The 23,157-nt window shown below is 36.2% G+C and overlaps 1 pseudogene; it reads right to left on the reverse strand.

The window, feature by feature from the left end:
• LOC140502400 (heterogeneous nuclear ribonucleoprotein H-like) overlaps nt 1-14,956 on the reverse strand; it is an 18,094-nt pseudogene extending 3,138 nt beyond the window's left edge.
• Between the last annotated feature and the right edge of the window lie 8,201 nt (nt 14,957-23,157).

The following is a 23,157-nucleotide window of genomic DNA, read 5'->3' on the forward strand; positions in this document are numbered from 1 at the left end:
AGATAATTTCCCAAATTGCAAAAAGATTTTGGATTTGATGAAATTTGTCATTCCCCCTCAGAACATATGAGAGCTGACTGAAGACTGAGTTGAGAGCTCCAACATATGACTATACTTTATTACCAAGTTGGATTAATAGCAAGAAGGTAGTTTTGATTCAACATCAAAAAAAATGACCAACATAACAGGCTATATCGACAGCAGCAAAAATGATACATCAATAGACGCAGAAAAATCTTTTGACAAATCCAACACCTATTTTTGTTTTTAAAAAAAAGAACAAGAAAAGCATAAGAAGACAGCCTTTTGACAATATGGTAGATAGTATCTATCTCAAATGAAAAGCTAGCATTATGTGTAAGGAGGACAACCTAGAGTCCTTTCCAAAAAGATCAGAGATAAAGCAAAGATGCTCCTTTTCACTACTATTTGATATAGTGCTAAAACTTTTAACAGTAACAATAAAACAAGAAAAAGAACTTGAGAGAACACATATAGATAAAGAAGAATAAAATTACCATTTTTGCTGGAGAAATTACAATTTACTTAGAAAACCTTAGAAAGTCAACAAAAAATTCATAGTTTTAGAACGTTGCTTGAGGAACTGAAGTGACCTGCTCCTAGTCTTTGCTCAATAACTTCAACAAAGTTGCAGCATACAAAATAATCTCACATAAATTAACAATATACCTATATATTATCAACAAAAACCAAGAGTAAGAAATAGAGAAATTATATTTTAAATAATTTTTGATTAATGTATAAACTGTTGTAGTTTATCTGGCCAAGACATATACAGTACTGCATGAATACAACTACTTTTTGCTAAAAAGGATAGATCTAAACAATTGAAGAAATAGTCATCATTCATGAGTAGTTTGAATCAATATAAATAAAATGATGATGCAAACTAAATTAGTTTACTTTTTCAGTGCCATATCAATAAAATTATCAAATGAGTATTTCTATATATCTAGAAATTTAAAAATACATATATTCGTGAGGAAAAAGAAATGGTCAAGGATCTCAACGGAAATAACAAAAATGAGGATGATAGGGTTCTAGCTCCCAATTCTTAAGTATCTATAGAGTGTGACATACTTTCTTATCATTCTATATGGATATAGTGATTTAGAAAGTAGAATGAGAGTGAGGAAGTTTAGGCATAATGCACGTGGTTGCTTTAGACTGTAGTAGGGCCACTGCATGGCTTGGAACTTTGAGCTCTTGGATACTGGTAACATATAATCCAATTTGATCTCTCCTTTACATGCATACTCATGACTGAACTTCTAGGTTAAATTTTAAAAAGTAGATTCCATTAGTAGAAACTATTTTGATTCATTTATCTATTTTTTTTTCTAGATTTAACTAATTGTCCAGGATGTACTCTTTTGGACTATTTCATAAAGCTCCCTAGAACTTCACTGAAAAAAAAACCCAACAACCTGTATGTGTGTGTGTGTGTGTGTGTGTGTGTGTGTGTATACAAACATATATATATGTATATATGTGTATATGTGTGTGTGTGTGTATATTTCACTCAAGATTACGCTTAACTTTGCTGAGTATGATAGTTTCAGCTGGAGCTCCAGTTCTTTTGCTCTTTGATATATACACCCACAGTCTTTTAATGCCTCCATTGCTAGGTCTAATTATGGCACCATCATATTTAAATTTATTTTAATTGATTTTTTTCTTGTTATATTTAATATTTTATCCTTGAACTGGATGTTTCAGAATTTGACTATAATATTGCTTTGACTTTCTTCATAGGATCTGTTTCAAGTGGTGATCAATGGATTTTTCTATTTCTACTTCCCCTTCTTGTTCTAATGTTTCAGTAAAAATTTTCTTAATTATTTCTTGTATTATTGTATCAAGATTACTTTTTTCAGCCTTTTTTAGCTTTCAGGTAGTCTAATTATTCTTATGCTTTCTCTGCTTGATCTGTTCTCCAAATCAGTTATCTTTCTTATTGGATATTTCACTTTCTATTTTTTCATTCTTCATATTTTATTTAATTGTTTCTTGATCTCTTATAATTTCTCTGGCTTCACCTTGTCCAATTATAATTTTCAAGTTGTCATTTTCTTCCTTATGATTCTAGGTCTCCTTAACTAACTGATTAACTTTCTTTCCATAATCTTGGTTTTTGGGGACATTTATCTTATTTTTTTTTTTGCTCCATTTCTCTCATTTGATTTTTAAAATCTTTTTTCCTCCATGAATTATTTTTGGACAGGTGGCAATTTGATGTTACTCTTTGGGGTAAATGAGGGTTTCTTTGCTTCAATATCCTCCTCTGAAGATGAGCCCTGGTCTTCTTTATTCCTATAATAACTTCTGATGGTTGGATTTTTTCTGTTTTGTGCATTCTTTTTCAGTAACGGCTTAATAGTTGTATGGTGCCTCTTACTCCAGATCATCAGTTCTCCCCTGGAGCCTGGAACCAAAGCCAAACCTCTAACCTCCTGTAAGTGACCATAGCTAGGGGCATTCTACCCCAGTGCTTCTGCACTCATCTAGTCTCTGGTTCCTTCCAGCCCCCACTGACCTCTGCAGCACAGCTGGGTCTGGCATTCCTTGTCAGCAGAGGCTACCTCAATCTTACGAGGCTCAGATGCCCAACTCACCTCATTAACATGGGTGTAAAAGTTCTTGTGACTGGGCCACAGCAGCCTCCCAAACCCACTAACCCTAGGACTTATCTCTTGTTGTTAACACAGACACTAGCCTGGAGGTGTTTATTCTTCACAGGGACCAAACCTCATTCTGGGATTTCTCTTCTGATTTTCTGGAATTATTCCTGGAAAATCCCTGTTGTGCCCTTATTCTTACTTACTTTTATTCCCCTAACTTGCTATTTTATCCCTTTTATGGGAAAAAATTTTGAGAGCTTGGAATTTTCTGACCTACTCTACCATCCTCACAGAATTCTCTCCCTGGGGATGTATATAGATCTGTGTGAGGCAATAGGTGGCAGAGTGAATAAAGTGCGAGGTCTGGTCAGGAAGATTCATCTTCATGAGTTCAAATCAGACTCTTAGTAGTTATGTGATCCTGGGCAAGTCAACTGACCCTGTTTGCCTTAATTCCTCAGCTATAAAATGAGCTAGAGAAGGAAATGGTAAACCAGTCCAATATCTTTGCCAAGAAAATCCTAAATGGGGTCATAAAGAGTCGGACATGACTGAAACTACCGAACAATAACATAGATCTGTAAGGTTTATCCATAGACATTATAACGCCACAAAGGGGAGTTGATGAGGTCACCAAAAGAGAGAAGAGAGGGAAAGGATGGACCAGGACAGAACCTTGGGGAATATCCACAGTTAGTGGGAGTGACATGGATGATAATCCAACAAAATTAAGAAGAAATGGTTAAAATGGATGGAGAACCAAGGAAAAGTGGCATCCTGAAAATATAGAAAGGAGTTTCCAAGAAAGATATCTATAGAGTTAAATGCTTTAGCAATATCAAGGAAAATGAGAACTGAGAAGAGGCTTTTACATCGGGTACATGCAAAATCACTGGCAATTTCCAGAGAAGTCATTTCAGTTGAGTAATGGTATAAGATTGGGAGGAGTTAAGAAGAAAATTAGAAGAGATGAAGTGAAAGCACCAAGATTTTTCAATGAGTTTTGCTAAGAAAGGGAGGGGAGGTATAGTATAATTGTAAAGAGAAGCATGATATATTGAGTTGTGTTTTTTTTTTTTAATTAAATATGTTGACAATTGTGATGTGTTTCTAGACTACAGGAAAGAATAGAGGAAGAATTGATGATGAGAGATAGAGGGGGGAGGATAGTGAGGAGAATTTGCTGGAAGAAATAGGAGGAAATGGAATCAAAGGTTCACATGGAGGACCTGTTGGGGAGAAGAACCACTTCCGCCAGAAACTGGAGTAAAGGTAAAAATGTTGGTACATGACATAAAAGGATTATAAGATGGAGGGTAAAGAAGAAATTCTCACTAACTACTCTCTTATATGTTCACATTAAAAATGTCAACGAAAGCTAAAGTCCTATTCTGACATTTCTGATTTTCAACAATGAGTAGTGTCTGTTGGATATCTGTTGAAATGTCAAGGCAAAGGCAAAAATGAATCTATGCTCAGAAGTTCCTTTCCATTTTTCAAAGAGAAACTGTAAATGCATGTGCCTCCCAGCAGTTTGCATGTGTTTCCTGTGTCATGTCGTTTCCCTCCCTTGAAATCTGGTAGATAGTTGGCAGTAACTGGCTCACCACTGAAATATGGCACCGCAACATTAATGCAGTGATGCTTAAAGCAGACAGAGTTTTCAAAGCAATTCTACTAAAGGTGTTGTTATTCCCAGTCCCCACAGAGAACTTGGGCAGCTGCCCTGGAAACAAATTTACCTGATGATAGACATTGGTGCCACAGGGACGCTAAACACTTTCATCTCTACGTGGTCTGTTGTATACTTAGCATTAACAATGAGCAAGGATTTGGCATGCCAAATGGACTCCCCATCTCCATGTCACTCAGTTCTTTTCAACAAAAAGGGAAAATAAGAATAGGAATGGCATAACCTGCTGGCTAAATTTGGCCACCCACAAGCAAAGTCATTCTTGGTCCTCACCAGCTTTTTACTTCTGTTGAGTAATATTTTTTCCCCTCAAAATAACAGTTATTTCCTGTAGTCTACAACTTCAGGCTTCCACAGGAAGGCTAGCTAGAGGTGCTATTCATAAAGCCCTTATTAATGCCTTAAGGCTCTGAGGAATCACAGTGCCCTGATGTGTCTATAGAAAAGTCCCTTGGAACAAATGGCAGGAACAAAATGTTATCATTGAATAAACACTACCTCAGTCAGAGTGATGTACAGCAGGAGATGCTTAGAGTGACCTGATACCTTTAAAGTAGCTTTGAAGACCTGGGGGGAGCCTTGAAACATGGGAATTGTGTTCTGCTGATACCATTTATTGGATTAGTAACCTAGCCAGTGTGATGTAATTTCTATGAATCTTGGAAATATCCTACTTACTAGAAATGCTTTGGGGAAGACAGCCTTGACTACTAAAGTAAACAAGGAATGAATATGCATGAAAATGACTGGAGATAAGAATACTTTCATGTTAACATCTATACCAACATACAGATAGTTAAACCTATGATTTTATTGGTATAGGGAGAAGTTAAATATACATATATATATACACACATAAAAATATACATGCAGAAATCATTAATCCAGTTTTCTACATGTAGGTATAAGTACTATAATAAAAGTATTAATATATTTTATTTCATAATACATACAAACATGTTTAAGTGCATATATATTTATATATACATATACATGTATGTATGTGTCTAGGTATGTGAATGTATGTAAATATACAGAGTGTCTCAAAAATTTAAAACTGCTTTAAGATTTTGGGGACCCTGTACATATGTTGAATGTCTATTTCTCATTAATTACAGTTTTTCCTTAAGATAGTTTCTTAACATTTTTTATGATATGGATCACTTTGGCAGCATGGTGAAGTCTATATACAAAACAAAATAGACAGGATTACCAAAAGAATTAATTGCGTTCAAATATATTTGACACTATATTTTAAAAGAACTTCACAAGTGCCAGAGCAAGACACGCTTCCATAAGATTACTTTCCTTACAGTCTCTCCAGTATGTAATATATTCATGTCTAATTTCTTTCAGAAATACTGTATATTTAGGCTTTAAAAATCATCAAATATTTAGTTCTCTTTATTAAGAATAGCATCTGGGTGGCATAATAATAATGCTTATTATTGTGGATGTGATACATGATATGTGATATGTATACACAGTGATTAAAATTAAACACTTTGGGAGTTAGTGTGTTACACTACCAGGCTACAATGGTTCTGGAGGCAGAGGACTTAGAGTCTAATCCCTCTTCTTTCACTTGCTGCCTGGGTGATAGTGAACAAATCCCTTAACCTTCCTCTGTTCCAGTTTCTTCATCTATAAAATTAAAGGGAAGGATTAATTAATTCTGAAGTCCATTTCAAATCTAAATTATGATAATGTAATAAAATACATCAATACACCTCTATACTATCAAGTTATGAAAATTGTAGTTCAGTCATTTCAGTTATGCCTGACACTTCATGACCCCATTTGGTGTTTTTTGTTTGTTTGTTTGTTTTTTTGGCAAACATACTGGAGTGGTTTCTCATTCCTTTTTCCAGCTCATTTTACAGATGAAGAAACTGAGGTAAAAAAGGTTAAGTGACTTGTCTAGGGTCCCACAGCTAGGAAGTGTCTGAGGCAAGATCTGAACTCAGAAAGATGAGTCTTCCTTACCCCAGACCTGGTACTCTTTTTCCTGTGCCACCTAGCTGCTCCTGTGAAAATTAATTCTGAGATATTAAAATAATCTGTTATGATTAAAGGACAGTCTTAACGTTCATTCTCAGTAATGTAGCTGTAATCCAAGCAGAGCTTCAAGATGAAGTGGGCAGTTCCCAAAGTCAAGTGAAAGAATCTGAGGAAATCACCATAATCAGAAGAAGAATTTTAAGAAGTTATCTATAATCTGATCGCAGAGAATCAATCTGTTTTACCTTTTTAAAAAGGGATTCTTTGACATCCCTTGGCAAATAATTTGGTATCTGGGAAGTTGCATTGTTAGAAATTTTTCCTTGTAGGTGAATTAAATCTTCAATACTATTTCTCCTGCCTACAACGGAGAGGAGATATAGTTAATCTTTTGCTTAACAATTCTTCATATACTATATATTTGGAAGAGGAGATTTCCTTTTGTCTTCCCTGGTGCAGACTAATTAGAGTTATTTTAGACAGAAACATTGAGTTCTATCATCCAACTTTATTGTACTTTTCTGAATACTTTTCAAAATCTCAAAATTCTTAATAAACTCTGTAGCCCAGACATCACCACAGTACTCTAAAGAAGGTGCAGTTGTATAATATCAAATGACCTTTCTTTTTAAAAATCTGTTTTCATTGGTTCAAATATTCTTTCCATGAGGAGAAATTGTGACTCTGCCACACCTTATTAAACAGTTTTTCTGAGTGTCTCCCTTTCCCAATTGCTTCATTTCTAATTCTCTTCAAACTTAATAGGCTTGTTCCAGAATCATACCCTATTGTTGGATATTTTTTGCTTGAGTGGACTAGTCAAAGCTTGTATTTTGTTGTTATGGACTTCAAGTGCCCAGGGTCACTAACATACAGCAATGATGTATTATTCCCTGTTTCAAGAAAAATTATTAAACTTTTAAATGACCCTACAACTCATTTAAGTTTTTCACTGATAAACTTGTCAAGTAATGAACTCACTGCTTTTCATTCCTTTCACTATTTGTCCTCTCTTAAAGTTTCTTTGATATCAGTCTATTAAAATTAAAGTCATTATTTTATATACTTATGAGTATATTTACTTACTTATCACTATTATGCTACATATAAGCAATTATATATATATGTATAATTGCTTGTGTACTTATACTAATTGCTTTCTTAAAGTCACTCTATGTTTGTATGTGTGTATACATATATGTGTGTGCTTGTTACTAAATCCTACATAGCCTTGTCACAGTCCTTGTTCATGTCTTTATAATGTAGATACTTTTGACTATCCTCTCTATTCCTCCCTTGGCATCTGTTTCTCTGTAATATCCTGATTTTCTGTTTCTTCTGCTGTCTCCTACTCCTCCTGCTCCTGGTTCCTAATAATAGATTTTCCACATTGTTCAGTCCTCAGCCCCGAAATTAGTTTCCCCCACCTAAGACAATTTCTATACCCTTATACCTTCAACTGTTACTTCTACCACCTCTGAAATCTTTAATCTCTCATGTAACTTCTCATCTGAGTTTGAATCAAGGATTTTTCATTGATTACTGAATATTTCCAATATTATATCTTACCAGAAGCTAAATCTCAACATGTTCATGAATGCTATTCTTCTTCCAAACCTTCTCACTTTTGGAATATTGTTGCAATTTCAAAAGAGCTCTCCAGTCTTTTCCCACTCTATGCTACATACTCTTATAAAATTGCCATGATAAAGAAGGGAAAGAGTCAAAAAGTGAAGAGAGAAACCTGAGATAAATTACCAGAAACAGAAGAAAATGCAGAAAGACTATAGAAAAAAGAGAGATGCCAGGTATAATATTAGCTCCAAAGTAGGTAGGTCAATAATGAATCTCAGTAAGACAAAAGACAAAGTGAACAAGAATTTTAAAAATTCCTGCAAGTATTCAAATTGAGAGAAAAGTGAGCTAAAAGGTTCCAGAGAAAAAGAGGACAAGGCAATACATTTTTAAGATCCCCTCACGATGTGGAAACAAGAAAACAACAATAAATCTAGAAGGAGGGGAGGGAAGGGGAGGGAAAAGCGAGGGGGGAAGAGAGAAGAGGGGAAAGGAGGTGAAAGAGGAAGGGAGAGGAGAAGAGAGGAAGCTCAGACTACTCACAGGTTGTAGTTTGTTCTTCATTCTGAAAGAGGTTCTCAAAGAGGACCATGACGTCAGGGAGATGATGAAATGACTTGCAATTGACTTTGATCTGAGTGAGGGAGGGCTGTGCAAATTCACCAGCCTCACTTTCTCCTCCAGAGTCATTTGGGTCCAGTGGCAAGATATTCATCAAGATGACTGGAAATGGCCCAGGATGCAGTGGAAGGCCTTGGGCCTTTTAAGTTTAGGTCTTTTCAAGTTCTCAACCTCCTGACTCAGAGTGAATGTAAACAGTACCTGTTTCTTTTTTGACAGCAACCCTGAAGGTCTTCCCCTACCAGTTTGATTTTTTCTTTTCTTTATTTTTTAATTAAAAGGGCCATCCTTTGCCTCACTTCCAGAAGAGGCTTATTCACTGAATGGGTGTTGTCTCATTCAAAGTGAGAACTTGAAAAGATCTAATCTTAAAAGCCCAAGGTCTCCCACTACATCCTAGGTATTTCCAGTCATCCTGATCTGTATCTGGCCACTGGACCCATATGGCTCTGGAGGACAAGGTGAGGCTGGAGACTTTACACAGCCCTCTGTAATGCCAATGCAATAACCATAGCATCTGGTATAAATATACATGCATATCTCCATGGTTTGTTCACAAAATATAACAAACTTTCTTTCTCCAAGACAAAAATCAAAAGATTTATTTGAAACATCCTTGTTGGGATACCAGAAGGCAAGATTTAGTAAGGTACTCATCACCAATCCAGGGAGCACCAACATTTCTCTCTGTCAAGCCTCCTAGAGAGCAAGTTCCCCTAGGCAAGTTCTTCCCACTACCAGCTTCTCTCTCCACCTGCTTCTCCTTCTGCTCACACCTTTCCCTCCACTCAACAAAATATATATTGTTTCCAATAAAAGACTGGGAACTTAATTGACTTAAAGAAACTTGGAAATCAGCACTTAGTTGGGAAGGTGTGGGAATCCCTGTGGCCCATGGTCTAATTGACTCTGCTGTCAGGGCTCCATGTAAGGCCTATTAATGGATGGGGAAGATCTTATATCGCATTAACCTTATACCCTCCCTCACTGAAGCCAAAGTCAATTGCAAGTCATTTCATCATCTCCCTGGTCATGGTCTTCTTCAAGAACAAAGGACAAACCAAACACAACTTGGCTTTTAAGATCATCTACAGTCCAAGCCAAACCTATGTTTCTAATAATCACCTGTAAAACTGGACTCCAATAATTATTTGCATGACCTTAGCTAAGACATTTGTCCATCCCATCCCAGTCAATTAAAACAAAGGTATATGTTTTAGAATCATAAAATTTGAGAGTTGGAGGTGACCTTAGCATCCATTCAATCCAACACACACACACACACATTTTCTCAAGCATATATTAAAATACATATGTATGTACATATATATGACCAATGTCCTTTTTCTAAAGGAAGTTCTATTTAACAAGCTGTACTTAGAGAAATACACCTAACTGGAAATCACAATATAATGAAAGATTTAAAACAAGGCTTCAGAATTTGATGCGTACACTGAGATCAAAATCTCAAAACAGTCCCCATTAATTAAAAAAAAAGTTTATACCTAGGTATTTTGCTTTGTCTCTTGACTTTGCTGCCACAGAATCTTAATGAGTACCAAATTCAACATCTGTTTCTCTAGTCATCTTGCCTTTAGGTCTGTTTCTAATGTTTACTCACACAAGGGTGAGTGGTGAGAAAAAAAATTGTAATTATAATTTTGAATAACCCTGTAAGGTAATCCTTCTTATGTGCATGCAATGACCTGTTGTACTCAGGAAAGTAGGCCCAATATCTCCATATCTATGATCAGAAATTGCTGAAAAATGGTAATTGAAGTCTCTTTCAAAGCTATCCTACCCAGAGCCATATCCATCATCATATCCCTTGTAGTCAGCACAGACTTTACCATAGGCTCCACACCTCATTATTTCAAACTCACCTCTTCTACCAATACTTGGCCAGACCTAGACCTGTTGCAAGGACCTAGATGTTACAAAACCATTGGCTTTTATGGGAGATTATAATGAGTATGACTCTTGCATGATTTCCTTTGAAATTCTAAATGTACCTGTTCTCTGTTCTATGTATTTCTTAGAGCTTTTTCAACTATTTCCAGTACAGCAAGCTGCACAAACGTCTCCCTTGTATTCGCTTCCTGGAAGTCTACTCACAATATTATCCTATTTGGCACAATTTCCAAACCTGAAAGAAAAAACTGAACAACTTCTTCCTTGCTGCAACCAAATGAGAATCCTCTAATGTGCACAAAGCCATCATAGGAAACATCAGGACTATAAAGACCAGTAAGCTTCAACACCCATTCCATTTCAACAATGTCTGACTTGAATATTTCAACATATCAGTATCTCACAATTTCTCTTTTTGTCTAGTATCAATTTGACTTCATTTTCTGATTCGAGTTCAACAAATGCTTCTTTATATAGTCAACCTTTTGAGGCAATGAAGGTCTGAAGTCTTGTCTTGAATTTTGCATTTTCAGAAACAATAAATTTCATTCATTGAATTCAAGCAAGATCAGAGCAAGCCCTAGACATTCACAAAGAAGCCTTCTCTGCCTATGGTGATCAGTATCCTTACATTCGTTCAGTAGCTGCAGCTTGATACTTGATTAGAGTATGGCTACAAAGGAAAATCATCAACTGTCTTTTTAATTTCTTCTTGAAGACCTGCAAAAACAGACATCATAGTACCCTCTAAGGCAACTCATTCCACTCATAGATAGTTCTCATTCATAGAAAGCTTTTAGGGTTTTTTAATTTGTTTGTTTTTTTGGGGGGGTTCCCTCTTGATATCAGGCTTCCATGCGTTTCTTTCAAATTTCTACCCATTGCTCCTAAGTCTAAATTCTGGCACCAAATAGAAGTTTGGATACATCCCTGTTCCTCAGGATACAGTTTGCACCCTGGAACTTCCAAAGAGATTCTTCCTCTATACAATAACATCCTCAGAAAACCAGCTAGTCATAGCATTTTAGAGTTGATACAGACTTTAAAGATCATTTAATCTAATTTGCTCAATTTAAGAAAAAACAAAAATGAAAGTTCACACACAGTCTGAGGAAATAGAGCTAGTTAGAAGAAGAGCCAGGATTAGAATTTGAGACTTTTGTAATCCCAGTTCAGGGATTTTTTTTTTGTTTTTGCTTTGTTTTGTTTATTTTTTTCCCATTACAGTACTCTGAAATTTCTGGGTATGGAGGTCTATGCAAGTAGATCTGAGTTTGAGGATGCTACCTAAAGATTTCTACCCCATTAAATACAGGATTTGTACTTGGATTACTAGACAAAAAGAATTGTATTTCCTCAAGTACGCAAGAAAGAAGAATATATTTTGATGACTCTGTAAGTCCGTTACTATGTGTACTATATCCAAAAATACAGATTGCAATAATATCTATGTCTGTCTATCATACAAATCTCTTCCATATTCTCTTATAAATACTCCATAAGCAGCTTTACACAATGTGTTAGAATCCTTTCAATTGCTCTCCTGACACTATATGGATGCCAGTGAAGAACATAGGTTATTAATTAACCCCCTGAGCTTGAAATATACCATATATATGTCATATATGTGTGTGTATACATACACACACACCTATATGTAAAATGTATCAGAAAAAGGTTTGCTCTAAAAATATTGTGGGTCTTTTATATTTTAATCCTTTTGTATCCTTTTTCCAGATTCAGTCTCAAATATTTTTAGTATCAACTCACTTAGTTAAGTCTCTTGATATTCTTTGTTTTTTGTAAATTTGTTTTTCCATTGTTTCTTACTCTTATGAACTGATGGTGCTCAGAAATTTATACCATCTTTCTCCATAAAAGGAAAGAGAACACTAGAGAAGCTACTTAAAGTTGTAGTGGACTTTTGCCAGGTCCTCACTAAAACCCAACTGCTATAGATAGATTTAGAATGAGGAAGAGTGATGGGCTCAGTAAGAATTTAACAAGCAACAAGAAATGGTGGATAGAAAAAAAAGTCTAGAAAAATAAGGTCATAAAATTGGATCCAGTTGTGTAGATCATGTTTTGTCTGAGTAACCCCTGTCCTGATGCAGCAACTGGCATTTCAAAATGAAATCAATCACAGGGAAGGAAGGCATTGCTCCTCTGATCTTATGGAGCCGTCACATCCAGTTGACTACTGTGAGGATGACTACAGGTTCTAGAACTGGCACGAACCCATACGTCAAGGCACAAAGAGAACAAAAAAAAAAGGAATGGATGAAGGATAACAAGCATTTATCATTCACCTACTATGTGTCAGCTAAGCACTTTACAAATATTATCTCATTTAATTCTTAGCTTATTCTGCAACAATGGGAATTAGGCATTGCTGTTTTCCCCATTTTACAGCTGAGGAAACTGAAGCAGATGAGTTTAAGTGACTTTCCCAGAATTAATGTCTGAAGTCAGATTTGAAGTCAAGACTTGCTGACTATCCACCCAATTCTCTACCTAGTCTACCACCTCATGGCACAGTCCTTCTGCTGACTGTGACTGATACTGGGTCTGACATGCATCATGAATTCTTGACATTTGGTACACAAGTGTCTTCTTATAAGATAAGTAAACTTTTTATAGATCTTGCTTGTGTTTGGCCAGTAATTTTTACAATCCTGATACCTGGGTTCAGGGTGGTTGCCAAGAGTCTAACTTGCATAAACAATCATAAAGCATTTTATTTCTCATTCTATTTCTTTCTCAGTTACATTGAGAGTGATGTCATAAATGACTTTTAATGCTTATTATAATTTTAACATCCTATTAACATTTAACACAAAGCTATGGCTGGTTTCTGGTTAAGCAGAAATAAAAAAATAACCAGTTTTTTTTTCTCCTTTTTAAGCTAGACAAACCATATCGAGTGTCTGTAATTTTACTGCTTTTTTCAGTTGTTAGTCAATATGGCTGTTAGATAGAGGCCGGCACTTTGAATTAAGAAATTTACTTCTGGCATAACAGTGCAAAGGTCAAGTTAACTTTTTAGCATCCCAGACAATTCTTTAAGACTACGATTGGTCCATCTGCTTTAGTGGAAGCAAGTTCCACAAAAAGGAATTCTCCACATGAATGAAATCATAGTTCTAGACTAAAAAATATATACATTGTATTTATTTGCAACTTTAAAAAAATATTTTTATTGGTGTCATTATTTTTATATATCACTGATTCCCTCCCTTCTCTCTCCTTCCCCCACTGCCTCCCAGAGAGTCATCCCATATACCAATATTTTTTAGACAAGAAAAAGAAGAGGAAAAATATTCATGTAACAGATAATTTGAACAAGACATTGAAAAAAGTCTGAACTACAAACCAGTGAACAAGTACAACACTTAGGAACCTTCTACCTCTGCTAAGGGGTGGGGATTGGGATGTCTTTTGCTATTCTTTTGAGCCAGATTTGCTCTTTCTAATTTTGTAATATTCAATTTTGATTTCTTTGTGGTTCTTTTTATTTACATTGTCTTCATCATAGTATGTGTTGTTTTCTTAGCTCTGCTTACTTGACTCTGTATCTGTTCATATAGATCTTTCCATCCTTAGTCATCTTTGTCAATTTGCAGGGTGTGAGGGAAAATCTTAAGGTTGTTTTATTTCTTATTTCCTTTACCTTGATGTGGAGCATTATTTTATATGGTAACTAATAGTTATCAATTATTCTTTTTGAGAACTGCTTGTTTAAATCCCTTTATCATTTAATCTATTAAGAAATTACTTTTGATCAGATAGAGAGATTGCTAGAGTTATATCTAGATAGATGAATTTAATTAATTGTGTATATATTTGGATGCCAAATATTTATCAGAGAAATATGATAAAAATATTTTTCCTATTTTACCACTTCCTTTTTATCATAAGTATATTAATTTTATCTGTACACAAGTTTTTTAATTTCATGTATTCAAAGATATCTAATTTATCTTTTGTAATTACCTCTTTTCCTTGTTTGATTAAGAATAGATCTCCTACCCATATCTATGAGATGTATATAATCTACTTCATTTTAATTTTTTTATAAATTGATCTTTAATAAGTTCATATATTTATTTAACTATATTATGGAATGTCGTATAACATGCTGCCTTCATCCTAATTTCTATCGGCAGTTTTCCAAAAAGTTTTTAATCAAAAAGGGATCTCTTTCCCTCTTGTAGATAACTCTTTCAGAAGACTGTTTATAAACAGATGCTTCTACTTCCTTTTCTCTCACTTTCTGCATAACTCCTTCCTAAGGAATTTATTTTCTTTCTAATTTATCATTGACCTTTATCGTTCCTAGTTCTTCTTGACATCTATGCAGACTTTGACACTGTTGAATCACCCTCTTCTCCTTGATATTCTCTCTTATCTCTAGGTTTTGATGACACTACTCTCTCCTACTTCTTGTCTTACCTAACTGACCCCACTCAATCTCCCCTGCTAGATCTTCATCTAGGCCACGTCTCATAATCATGGTTTCCCTCAGGACCTTACATCCTTGACCTTCTTTTCATCTTCTCTACTGTAGCTAGGTCCTGCTAGTATGATAAATAGATCCTGTGGAATGGTAGCATTTTTCAAATTCATTCTATTCAAAATTATAATTATATGTAAAATACAATAATTGGTACCAGCCTAATGGAGATACACAGTGAAAATTAAAATAACATGACCACTTTACAGGATTTATTATTCACACTAATTAAATTAAGTTAAATACTAGCTATATTTCATTTGGTTATGTTATCAGCTCCCATGGTTTCAACTGTGTTGATGATTCTCCCATCTACTTATCAACCCTAAACTCTCTCCTGATCTCTAGACTGGAACTTAACTACTTTCTTCTGACCAGCTAGAATTAGATGTTTCATAGCCATCTTAAACTCAAAATGTGTAATACAGAACTCTATCTTTCTGTCCAAACCCTCCCCTCTTTCTAACTCATCTCTTACTGTCAAGAGTACCATCCTCCTAGACACACAGATTCCCAATCTAGGTATTATACTCAACTCTTTACTCCCACTCAACATTTTCAAACTGTCCCCAAGGCCTTTTGATTTCATTTTTATAATTCATCTCATGTATGCCCCATTCTCTCTGAAGACACATCTACTACTCTTGCTTTGGCCTTTATCATCTCATTCTCACTATCACAGCAGTCTTCTGGTTGGACTCCCTGCCAAGAGTCTCTCCTCATTTAGCTGCCAAAGCAACTTCCTTAAGTGCAAGTCTGACTATGTCTCTCCCTACTTGATAAACTCAAGTGACACCATATAAACCCCAGGATCAAATCTGAAATCCTGTTTGACATTTAAAGTCCTTAATAACCTGACTCCTCTACCTTTTCAGTCTTCTTACATCTTATGGCACAACTTTCCTACCCCCACCCCCATACTCTGAAATCCAGTGATCCTAGGCTCCCGGCTCTAATAATATTTACTGACTACCCTTCACACTTCGAATCCTCTCCCTCCTCATCTGTTTCCTAGAATCCTAGGGTTCCATCAAGTCCCACATAAAATCATCACTTCTATAAGAAGCACTTTCTGATCCCCCTTAAGCTTACTGTCTTCCCACTGTTGAATATGTCCAATTTATCCTGTATATATATCCTGATGGTACATAGTAGTATGTTATCTCCCGATTTGACTGTAAATTCCCGGAAATCAGATTGTCTTTTATCATTCTTTGCATTCTCAGCACTTAATATATGGTGCATAGATGTTAAATAAATATTTATTGACCTACTAAATCAATTTTATTATTTGCACGTTTTTTTTCTAAAAAGAATATCATTTCCTCATTTAGTTTTTCTTTCTGCCTATTCTACACTTTTATTCTTTGATTCATGGCTGCTATGATTATTACAGGGCAGCTGGATGGTTTGGTGGATACAGTGCTGAGCCTGGAGTCCAGAAGACCTGAGTTCAAATCTGAAATCAGACACTTACTAGCTGTGTGAGCCTGGGCAATTCACTTAACCTCTGCTTTAACTCACTGGAGAAGGAAATGCAAACTACTCTAGTATCCTTACCAAGAAAAAGTAATGGACAGTGTCGGTGTGCTATGGTCTCATAAAGAGTCAGACATGAGTGAACAGCAAACACACACACACACACACATATGTATGTATATATGTATATGTATACATATATATACATATATAATAGTCCTTTAGTCTATTTGTAATGGCACTAAGGCTAAGAAACTTACTTTGTGTTCCCTCTTCTAAACAGTTTCCTTGTTATTGCTTTGTATATCTCAACTCTTGGTTCACTTTTTCTGTTGTGACTCACTCTTAGAAATGTTCCTGCAGATGACTGAAAGTATACTTCTTTCTGGTGGATATTCTCCTACGTCCCTAGTTGAGCAGTTCATTATTAATCTTTGCTCATAATATAGTCATTTTTCTTTCCCATTTGCCAAGAAATCTGCTCCTTAGTTTCATCTTCGCCTATTCCTTAGTGTATCAACTGTCCCCAGGAATTCTGCCCCTCAGGTCTCTCTAAGCACCAAATCCCTGTGGATTATACACATCATACAGTTCCCATCTCCCTTTACAGAATCTCTCTCTTCTTCCAAGGCATTGTTATTCTGTGGTACTTCTCCTACCACTGAAGCAACATTTCTCCCTTTCTTTCCCCCATTTCAGTCCCTCTCTGTGCATCCATGCTCATTCCCCTATAGACATTCTTCTTCCTGAAAGACTACAGGACTTGCTTTTCTTTCTTTGAATAATGTATACCCCATATTTCTTTCTATCTTTTTCTTCCTTTTCCTCTCTTATATGACCTCCCTTTCTATAGCACAACACAACAGAAAGCATTATTTCACCCTAGGCATTGTAGGATGGATGTTTAGTTCATAATGTTTCAACTTTGTCACTCTACCACCACTTCTATTTAACTTGTGCTATCATTATTTTCCCCTTCCATCTTTTTAGAAGAAGTCTCTTAACATTCTCTCTGGTGTTCTTTGGGTGTGGTTTTTTATTGTTGTATTTGTTTATCTTTCTTCTATTTCTATCATCTGTGATACGTGTGTGTGTTTGTATGTTTATACATATGTGTTTATGTGTGTGGGAATTCAGATTAGAATTTCTATCTGGGAATGCTTCCAATGCTTCTCTGAACTTTCATCTTTTTTCATTAAGGGTTAGACCCAGATTTGGAAGGTATGCCACTTTGGGTTCCTTCTTTAGCTTGTCTGTTCAACTTAAAAGTCAGTCAACAAAAAAATCATTGTTTACTGTGTGCCAAGCACTGTGCTCATCCATTCCATTTACTTCTGCAGTTTCTGATAGGTATAGAATTTGTATTAAAATATCTTTTCCTTTGTATTATAATCTTACTCCTGGTTGCCTATTTATTGTTTGTCATTAGAATTATTGAATTTAATTTCTATGTATCTTGGAGTTTGCAGCTCTCTATTCCCCTAGAAGTGATCTTTTACACTTTGTTCAGAAGTTCTGGCCAGTTTTCTTGCATATGATGTTTAGGTTTTTTGAGCTGCCATGTTATTCTGGTATATCTGCAGTTATTAAGTTCAGTTGTTTCTATGCATCCTGTGTTCAAAATCAATATGTTTTACTTGTATGGAGATCATGTTTCCTTTAACATTATCATTTATTATTGCTTTTCTTCTTCTAGACTGTCATTCATTTCCATGTATTTTGCATTCTCAATCCGTTATGATTTTTCTTTCTTTGATGAGACTTGCCACCATCAATTTAAATTTTTTTTTTCTGCCAGCTATCTCTGCTTTTTAAAACCATATGTTCTATTTTTTGAAATTCTCATCTTCTTTTAATTCATTCAAGAACATCCTACTTTGGTTTCATATTCTTATCAGAATACATAAGGTCCTTTGCCATCAGGTGTGCATTCATTTCCTTGGTCTTACAGTATTTATTCATAAATGCCTCCACTCTTTCAGCTTCTTTGGAGGCCATATTTCCCTCTGTTAGTAGCATCTTTCTTACTGCTCTCTTTAGAAATCAAAGTCATAACAGTGAATGTTGAGAAGCATCTTTACATGTAAGTGGAAAACAATTAAATATTCTTTAGTTTAAAATACAATATAGGGGGCAGAGCCAAGATGGCTGAGTAGAAGGATGTACCTGCTCTAGTTCTACCCCCATAGCCCATAAAATACCTGTAAAAAAATGACTCTAAACAAATTCTAGAGCAGCAGAAGCCACAAAATGACAGAGTGGAAGAGATTTCAAACCCAAGAAAGCCTGGAAAGACAACAGGAAAGGTCTATCACACCAGGCTTGGGGGGAGTGCAGCTTAGCCTTGGCCATGTTGTTCAGCATGGACAGGACTGGAGCAGGGTTCAGGCCACAGAATCGGCCCCAGGGTGGCAGTAGCTACTGCAGCAGCAGCATCCATTTTTGGAGCCCTCCACCTAAAGACCCTGGGGAAATTGAGCTGCTGATCTGAGTCTCAGTTCTGAGTGGTGGCCCTGTGGTGAGGAGGATCACAGGTATAGTGGAGCTGGTGGAGGCTCTAGAGAAGGAACCCTACTCACAGATCCTGGGCAGAAAAGCTTGTGGTTGCTCCCAGACCAGAGTGCAGGCCAGGAGAGGAGTAAACTCCTCTCCCTTGACTGTGCCACTTTGGAGGAACTTAGAACTTACAGGTCCCCACAGTATACCCTGCACTTGACAAAGGACTCAGAAGTCAAGAAACTGACTGAGAAAATGCACCAAAAAGGGAAAACAAATAAGACTAGAGAAGGTTACTTTCTGGGTGAAAAGGTATGTTCCTCCATTCTTTTGGATGAGGAAAAACAAAACATATCATCAGAGGAAGACATAAAACTCAAGGCTTCTATGTCCAAAATCACCAAAATAAATATACAATGGTCTCAGGCTATGGAAGAGTTCAAAAAGGATTTTGATAATCAAGTAAGAGAGGTAGAGGAAAAATTGGAAAGAGAAATGAGAGCAATGCAAAAAAATCATGAAAGATGAGTCAACACTTGCTAAAGGAGACCCAAAAAATGCTGAAGAAAATAACACTTTAAAAAAGACTAACCCAGATGGCAAAAGAGGTTAAAAAGCCAATGAGGAGAAGAATGCTTTAAAAAGTAGAATTAGCCAAATGGAAAGGAAATTTAAAAGCTCTCTGAAGAAAATACTTTTTAAAAAAAAATTAGAATAGAGCAGATGGAAGCTAATGACTTTATGACAAACCAAGAAATCACAAAACAAAACCAAAATAATGAAAAAATAGAAGACAATGTGAAATAACTCATTGGTAAAACAACTGACCTGGAAAATAGATCCAGAAGAGAAAATTATGGGACTACTCCACAAAAAAAAGAGTCTAGACATAATCTTTCATGAAATTATCAAGGAAAACTGCCCTAATATTCTAGAACCAAAGGGTAAAATAAATATTGAAAGAATCCACCAATCACCTCCAGAAAGAGCTCCAAAAATAAAAACTCTTTGAAATAGTGCAGCCAAATTCCAGACTTCCTAGGTCAAGGAGAAAATATTGCAAGGAGGCAGAAAGAAGCAATTTGAGTATTGTGGAAATACAATGAGGATAACACAAGATCTAGCAGCTTCTACATTAAGGGACCAAAGGACTTGGATTATGATATTCCAGAAGTCAAAGGAACTAGGATTAAAACTAAAAAGCACTTGCCTAGAAAAACTGAGTATAATACTTCAGGAAAAAGAATGGTCATTCAATGAAACAGAGGATTTTCAATCATTCTTTTTTCTTAAAATTTATTTATTTAACTTTTAACATTCATTTTCACAAAATTTTGGGTTCCAAATTTTCTCCCCATTTGTCCCCTCCCCTTACCCCAAAACACTGGCATTCTAATTGCCCCTATCACCAATCTGCTCTCTCTTCTATCATCCCTCCCTTCCCTTGTCCCCATCTTCTCTTTTGTCCTGTAGGGCCAGATAACTTTCTATACCCCATTACCTGTATTTCTTATTTCCTAGTAGCAAAAACAGTACTCTACAGTTGTTCCTAAAACTTTGAGTTTCAACTTCCCTTCATCCCTCACTCCCCACCCATTCCCTTTGGGAAGGCAAGCAATTCAATATAGGCCAGATCTGTGTAGTTTTGCAAATGACTTCCATAATAGTCGTGTTGTATAAGACTAACCATATTTCCCTCCATCTTATCCTGCCCCTCATTGCTTCTATTCTCTCTTTTGATCCTGTCCCTCCCCCAAGAGATTTCAAATTGCTCCCTCCTCCCATTGCCCTCCCTTCCATCATCCCCCCACCCTGCTTATCCCCTTCACCCCCACTTTCCTGTATTGTAAGATAGATTTTCACACCAAAATGAGTGTGCATTTTATTCCTTCCTTTAGTGGAATGTGATGAGAGTAAACTTCATGTTTTTCTCTCACCTCCCCTCTTTTTCCCTCCACTAAAAAGTCTTTTGCTTGCCTCTTTTATGAGAGATAATATGCCCCATTCCATTTCTCCCTTTCTCGTCCCAATATATTTCTCTCTCACTGCTTAATTTCATTTTTTTAAGATATGATCCCATCCTATTTGATTCACTCTGTGCTCTCTGTCTCTGTGTATGTGCATGTGTGTGTGCATGTGTGTGTGTGTGTGTGTGTGTGTGTGTGTGTGTGTGTAATACCACCCCCTACACACATACTGAAAAGTTTCAAGAGTTACAAATATTGTCTTTCCATGTAGGAATGTAAACAGTTCAACTTTAGTAAGTCCCTTATGATTTCTCTTTGCTGTCTACCTTTTCATGCTTCTCTTCATTCTTGTGTTTGAAAGTCAAATTTTCTTTTCAGCTCTGGTCTTTTCATCAAGAATGCTTGAAAGTCCTCTATTTCATTGAAAGACCAATTTTTCCCCTGAAGTTTTAGTCCTAGTTCCTTTGACTTCTGGAATATCCTATTCCATGCCTTTCCATCCCTTAATGTAGAAGCTGCTAGATCTTGTGTTATCCTGATTGTATTTCCATAATACTTGAATTGTTTCTTTCTAGCTCCTTGCAATATTTTCTCCTTGACCAGGGAACTCTGGAATTTGGCCACAATGTTCCTAGGAGTTTCTCTTTTTCGATCTCTTTCAGGTGGTGATCTGTGGATTCCTTGAATACTTATTTTGCCCTCTGGTTCTAGAATATCAAGGCAGTTTTCCTTGATAATTTCATGAAAGATGACATCTAGGCTCTTCTTTTGATTATGGCTTCAGGTAGGCCCATAATTTTTAAATTGTCTCTCCTGGATCTATTTTCCAGGTCAGTTGTTTTCCAGTGAGATATTTCACATTATCTTCCATTTTTTTCATTCTTTTGGTTTTGCTTTGTGATTTCTTGGTTACTCATAAAGTCATTAGCCTCCATCTGTTCTATTCTAATTTTTAAAGAACTATTTTCTTCAGTGAGCTTTTGAACCTCCCTTTCCATTTGGCTAATTCTGCTTTTTAAAGAATTCTTCTCCTCAATGGCTTTTTGAACCTCTTTTGCCAATTGAGTTAGCCTATTTTTCAAGGTGTTATTTTCTTCAGCATTTTTTGGGGTTTCCTTTAGCAAGGTGTGGACCTGCTTTTCATGCTTTTCTTTCTTCTCTCTCATTTCTCTTCCCAGTTTTTCCCCCATTTGATTTTCTTACTTGATTTTCAAAATCCTTTTTGAGCTCTTCCATGGCCTGAGCCCATTGCATATTTATTTTGGATGTTTGGGATACAGAAGCCTTGACTTCTATGTCTTTCCCTGATGATAAGCATTGTTCTTTCTCATCTGAAAGGAAGGGAGGAGATATCTGTTCCCCAAGAAAGTAACCTTCTATGGTCTTATTTTTTTCCCTTTTCTGGGCATTTTCCCAGCCAGTTACTAGACTTCTGAGTTTCCTCTCCACACCCACCTTGCCTCCAGTTCCCCCCAGCTAGAGCTTGGGGGCTGAGATTGAAATGCTGCTTCCCAGCCTCAGGGCTTTTGTCAGGGGAAGGGCTGATATTCAGTGTGAGATTAAGTTCAGGTGCTCAGGTGGGGCAGTGACAGACCTTTGGTGCTGGTTTTTCAATTCTCTCTGGGACAGAAATCTCCTCCACTCCATTGTTCTGTGACTTCTGCTGCTTCAGAATTTGTTGGGAGTTCTTCTTTACAGGTATTTTATGGGCTGTGGGTTAAGAGCTAGCATATGTGTATCTTTCTACTCTGCCATCTTGGTTCCTTCTCTGATTTTCAAGCATTCTTGATGAAAAGACCAGAGTTTAATAGAAAATTTGACTTTCAAACACAAGAATCAAGTGAAGCATGAAAAGGTAAACAGGAAAGAGAAATCATAAGGGATTTACCAAAGTTGGACTGTTTACATTCCTACAAGGAAATATAATATTTTTAACTCTTTTGAGACTTTTCTCAGTATTTGGGTAGTTGAAGGGATTATATACATATAGACAGAGGGTGCAGGGTGAGTTGAATAGGAAGGGATGATATCTAAAAATTAAAATTAATGGTTGAGAGAGGAATATATTGAGAGGAGAAAGGGAAAAATGGAATGGGGCAAATTGTCTCTCATAAAAGAGGCAAGAAAAAGCTTTTTTAATGGAAGGGAACAGGGAGGAGGCAAGAGGGAAAAAGTGAAGCTTACTCTCATCACATTTGGCTTAAGGAGGGTATAACATGCACACTCAATTTGGTATGAAAATCTCTCTTATACTATGGG

This window comes from Notamacropus eugenii, chromosome 4, assembly GCF_028372415.1.
Source record: "Notamacropus eugenii isolate mMacEug1 chromosome 4, mMacEug1.pri_v2, whole genome shotgun sequence".
NCBI lineage: Eukaryota > Metazoa > Chordata > Mammalia > Diprotodontia > Macropodidae > Notamacropus > Notamacropus eugenii.